Raw genomic sequence first — 6,440 nt, forward strand, 5'->3', positions numbered from 1 at the left:
GAGGGAGGATGGTGCCGGCGGGCATCACTGCTGCCGCGTCGTTGTGTCGTACGTAGGAGGGTGATCAAGGGAGAGCAGCACCGAAGAGAGAGAGAGAGAGGCCAAACGTGGGGCCTTCGTCATCATCCTCATTGCCACTGAAGCTCACCACCGTCGCCGTCATCGCCGAGTTGCTTGTCGCCATCATTGCTGTCAAGCCCAGGAGAGAGAGAGAGAGCACAATGTTGAGGGAAAAGAGGGAACCCTCGTCATCACCGTTTGTGGAGTCCGCACCAGTGTCGTCATCACAAGCTGCTGCCTCATCGGCCGACCCTCTACAATCTCTGATTAATGAGCGGATATTTGATATGCTTTTTGATGTTATTTTCTTAGTGTTTTTAGTATATTTTGTTAAGTTTTAGTATGTTATAGTAGGTTTTAATGCAAATTCACTTTTTGGATACTAATTTGAGCTTTTGTATTTTTTCTATAATTTTAGGTTAATTTTGGGTGAATTTGGCAAGTTTTGGCATAGTCTGATTCTGAGGAAGGAAAGCATAGCAGATGTTGTCAGATTTTGATGAGGTGCATTCAAATGAGCATTTCTGGAGTTAGAGAGGTCCAAATGACGCGGTTTCAATGGCATTGGAAAGCTAACTTCTTGGGCTTTCCAGAAATATATAATAGTTTATACTTTTCTTTGAATTGGATAGCTCAAAATGGGCGTTGAACGCCCAAACTAACCCCTAGTGGGCGTTCAACGCCCCAAGAGGACTAAGGCCAGCATTGAACGGCCAAACTTAGCATTCAAAAACAGAAGGGGAGCAAAGAATCAGCATAGACACTCCCTAATGGGTGTCCAACGCCCACTTCTTCAAGTTAGAAGCCAAGCTCAACCCAAACACTCACCAAGTGAGCCAAAAGTGGATTTTCGCACCTTTATCGTAGTTTATTTCATTTTTGTAATTTCTAATTAAAATTAATGTCTCTTTAGGTTTAGTATTAGTATATATAAGGGATGATCACCATTGTTTAAGAACTTCTCCACCACATTCGAATTTCACATTATTCTCTGTACAGTATGAGAAACTAAACCTCCTAGGTTAAGGTTCGGAGCTTTGCTGATTCCTATGGATTAATGCAATTACTTTTCTACTTCAATCTATGTTTGATTCTATTCTATGATGCATTGTAATTTTTCATCCCTATGAATCTCGATTCACATGAGTTCCTTACGAGTCTTAACCCGAATAATATTGAGCTACAGCTTGAGAATGCATCACGGGTTCCAACAAGTTATCTGGGCTAATTGGGGTATTTGATTTGTAACCTCATTAGTAAGGGGTAATTGAGGTTTCTATGGCTCTGAGGGCTAGAATCATAAAGCGTCAGTCTCTGATCTGGAAGATCTGATCTTGTCTATGGCCTTTTGAGTAGGATCATCAAGAGATTGAATTGCATGTGCTTCACGTTCTCACAGATTGATCTAGCCTGTTCGGTTGTTTGGTTTGGATCTGAGGAGATTAATTGACCACGATCAATGGCTTAAACACTTATAGCCTTTCCATTAAAGGAATCATTCCTCATTGGAGTAGTTAGTATGATGTGTTGATTCAGAAGAATCAGTATCTTCGAAGCCTTAACTAATCTATCAATACTATTTCTACATTTTATTATCATTGCTTGTCTATGCGCCCACAACAAACAATAACTATCTTTCTATTTGCCTAACTAAGATCTATAGGATAACCAGAGCTTGCTCAATCTGGCAATCCTCGGGGGATTGGTATTACTTGGACGACCCGGTGCACTTACCGGCTCAGTTGAGCGAGTTACAAATTTACGCACCACTGATGCGTATTTTACAATCCACAAAACACCGACAAGTGCACCAGGTCGTATCAAGTAATAACTCACAGTGATATGAGTGTTGATCCCACAACGATTAACGGGTTAAGCAAGCAAAATCGACCGATTAATATAGTTAGACTAGCAAATTAGGGTTTTCAATGCTTTTGAGATAAACAACAATTAAATGAAGCAAAACAGAAGCAAACAGTGAAAATAAAAGTGATGTATAATTGAGAAAGTTAAGGTTTCAGAGATGTTAGTCGTCTGAATCAACACTTTTTGCTTTCTATTATAATCATGCAACGATTATTTTATGGCAACTCATTAGTAATTGAACCCCGATCCCTTGGTGATTCAATTTATCTTTAACCTAATTAAACGCTAATCCCTTAGTCACTTAATCAAGAAAAGAGTTGAAGAACATTTACTAGTTTATAAAATCACACAATTCATAAGAATTTAACCTACTCCATTTTATGCCACTTATCAATCTGGTTTCAAAACTTATGAATTATGAGAATTGGGTTTTCAAGCTTAATTCAATTAATCAACATTTCCAAGAGATTAAGAAAATTCAAGACAGAGAGGAATTGTTTCCCAATATATTCAAACGCTTTGAGATGAAGAATGAAAACCGTTTCTTAATGAGAAATCAATTGCATCAATTAGAAGTAGAAAAGTTATTGCATAGATCCATAGAACTATCAGAGCCCCTAACCTTAACCGAGGAGAAATAGAAACTCATGTTTGTCCTTGAAATCCTTAAGAAAATAAAACTAAAAAAAGTGCCTAAGAAGAGAGAAGCTGGAAGAGAGTCTCCCTTTACATTAAATACTAACCCTAAGAGACAAAAAATTAAAATTTAAACTTCTAAATCAAATTCAAAATCAAACAGAATCAAATCTTTTTCCTAATTATTTTCTACCTAGAAGATCTCTTTCTTGATTGCTTGTGATCTTCAATAACTATCAACATTAATGGACTTGTGATTGATTATTCAAAGGGTTGAGAAGTTGTGAATTTGGAGGAAGGGTGGACTTTGTTTGAGATTCTGAAACAATCTTTAAATAACACATAGTGCAAGGTATGTATCACGTTATACATGATGTAGAATTTGGCTTGGAATATATTTTGTGGGCTCACGTACAACGTGAAGTAGGCTACGTTGTACGTGAGCCAATTTCCTTCTGTTTTTGGCCTTATGAGATGCCCTGGTGTTGTACCTAGTGAATTCCACATACTATGCGAAAAACAACTCGCGCGTATGCGTGTCTGCCAAAATTTCACTTGTTGCGCGTACGCGTGCTATATGCGTATGCGTGACTGTTACATTATGATAAACCCTATTTTAGGGTTTATCTTGTATTGAATTTAGAGGGTTTTGTCAACTTTTCTCCCATGTATCCAATGAAATAGCATGGTTTTGTAAATTCTCCTTTAATTGTGCTTAAGAGTGAAAACATACTTTTTAGGACTTAAAATAGCTAAATTTAACTTACCTTGATTCTATTAGATGCCTTGATATGTTTGTTAAGTGATTTTAGGTTTAGGAGACAAAGATTGGAATTGAGGGAATAAAGAAAAAGCATGTAGAAATGGAGAACTCATGAAGAAAGGAAGGAATCGCAAAGATGTCAAGCCCGACCTCTTCACACTTAATTGGTCATAACTTAAGCTACAGAGGTCAAAATGAGGCGGTTCTAGTTGCGTTGGAAAGATAACATCCGGAGCTTCAAAATAATATAAAATTTGCCATAGTTGCTTGGCATTAGGGATGCGTATGTGTAATGTATGCGTACACATTGATGCTTGCACGTGATTCACTAAAGGCAACTCGTGGCCAGCTATTTCTGAAGCATTTTGGGCCCAATCCAACTCCTTTCTGATACTATTTAACCCAAGGATTGAAGAGGAATGAACAAGTTAGTTACCAATTAGTTTAGTTTTAGTTTAGAGTTAGTTTCTAGAGAGAGAAGCTCTCTCCTCTCTCTAGAATTAGGATTAGGATTAGGTTTAATTCTTCTTTAGATCTAGGTTTAATTCATGCTTTAATTTACTTTTCCTTTATCAATTCTTGCTCCTCTACTCATCCTCTCTCTAGTTTTATACTTTAATTATTGTAATTCTTTACTTTTTTGTTGATGCACTCTTGTTCTTCTATTTATCTTTTAATGCAAGTTATGATTCATGTTCCTTTTTTGTTGATTTGATTTGTTGATTGTTAATGTCTTGCTATTAGTAATTGTAGATTTACTTTTCTTGCAATTTTATCTTACTCTCTTTTTATGCCTTCCAAGAGTTTGATTAAATGCTTGAAAGGATGCTAGTGTAGATTTTTCTCCTCTTGGCCTAGGTACAGTAATTGGAGACACTTGAGTTAACAAACTCTCTTGTTGACTGATAATTAGAGATTGCTAATTGACTTGAATGCCACTAAAGCTAGTCTTTCTTATGATTTGACTAGGACTTGTGGAATCAAGTTAATTCATCCACTTAACTTTCCTCCATGTTTAGAGGTTAACCAAGTGGGAGCAATGAACAATTCTCATCATAATTGATAAGGATAGCTAGGATGGAACTTCTAGTTCTCATACTTTGCTAAGAGCTTTGTTAGTTGCTAATTTAATTCCTTTGCCATTTACAATTCTTGTCTATTATCTCAAAAACCCCACACATACCTATAACCAATAACAAGAACACTTTATTGTAATTCCTAGGGAGAACGACCCGAGGTTTGAATACTTCAGTTTATATTTTTAGGGGTTTGTTACTTGTGACAACCAAATTTTTGTATGAAAAGATTATTGTTGGTTTAGAAACTATACTTGCAACGAGAATCTATTGAGAAATTCTAGACCACATAAAAAGTCTGATCACATTGTATGCCCCTTGGCTTAAGCTAGTTGAGAGTGCTTCTGGAGGCTTCACATGCTTTGATTGCATGAGAAGTTATGTGAGACTAATGTCAACTATTGGAGTATTATATATCGTTGGAAAGCTCTTGAAATTAGCTTTCTGGTGCGGTATTTTACAACCCACAAACTAACCAGCAAGTGCACTGGGTCGTACCAAGTAATACCTTACGTGAGTAAGGGTCGATCCCACGAGGATTGATGGATCAAGCACCAATTATTGAGTGATAGGCTTAGTCAGGCAAATAGAAAATAGTGTTTGGAAGTTCAAAAGCATTAACAGTAAATTCAGAATATTAAAGACAGGCAGCAATGAGTTGGGAATAAAATATGGAGAAAACAGTTAAGATTTCAGAGTTATCTATTTTTCTGGATTGACTTTTCTTACTAACTAATTTAATTATGTAAGATTTAATTCATGAAAAACTATATGTGACTAGACCCTAATTCCTTAGACCTTCCTAGTCTCTTATAAAATTCATTAACTGCCAATTCCTTGGTCAATTAATTCCAATTAGAGGGTGATGATCAATTTCTAGTTTATATGCCACAAGAATGCTAATTATCCAAAAATAAGGGGATTATATGTCACGTATCCCGTTAAATACAAACAATTAGAAATTCAGGATAATATGTTTTCAAGTTGTTGTTCAAGTAAAGAGCTTTTCCAAGTTTTACAAGAACTCAAATAGAAAGAGGGTCATACTTCCGTTCCACCCAAATTCATAAAATAAAGAACGGAAACAATTATTGAAATATAAATCAATACATGAATTAAATTAGAAAGATCAAATGAATCAATCCATACAAATAGACAAAGCTCCTAACCTTAACAATGGAGGATTAGTTGCTCATGGAATGTGGAATGTAAATTTGTATAGAATTCCTTAATGGAATCCCCCTAATGGAACCTCCTTTGGAACCTCCAATATAGAAGAGAAGTCTCCCCTATTTATAACTAATCCTAATTAATTTAAAATCTAAGTTTTAAAATTAAAATAATATCTTTTCCTATTTTAAAATCAAATTTGAATTTAAATCAAAATTAACTAACTACTCCGCGTCTTGTAACGTGGGGACCACTTGGCTTCACTGGATCCGCGCCTAACGTGGGTGCTAAAATGGGGCCCAGAAATCACCCCCAACGGTTTCTGCATTTTCTGCACGTGGCGCATGTCACTCGTACGCGTCAATCACGCGTACGCGTCGATGGTATTTTCTGCGAGTCACGCGGACGCATCGGTCACGCGCACGTGTCGCTGAGCAAATCTTCAAATCACGCGTACACGTCGGTCACGCATACGCATCGCCATGGATACTTCTAGATCATGCGCACGCGTCAGGCACGCTTGCGCGTCACTCCTCGCTGCCATGTCCTTTGATTCTTGTGCTGCACAAACTCCATCAAATCCAGTCGAATGCTACCTAAAATAAACAAAATTGCAAAAGACTCAAAGTAGCATCCATATTGGCTAAAAGATAATTAATTCTTTATTAAACTCAACAAATTAGATGCAAATTCACTAGGAAAAGATAGGAAAGATGCTCACGCATCACAACACCAAACTTAAACTGTTGCTTGTCCTCAGGCAACCAAAACTAATATAAGCTTAGGTTGTGAATTTGTATGAGAATGAGAGTTCGATTAACCCCATGTCTCTTCTTATAGTGGGGTTTATAACTGTAATCCTGGATAGG

Source organism: Arachis duranensis, chromosome 3, assembly GCF_000817695.3.
Source record: "Arachis duranensis cultivar V14167 chromosome 3, aradu.V14167.gnm2.J7QH, whole genome shotgun sequence".
Lineage (NCBI taxonomy): Eukaryota > Viridiplantae > Streptophyta > Magnoliopsida > Fabales > Fabaceae > Arachis > Arachis duranensis.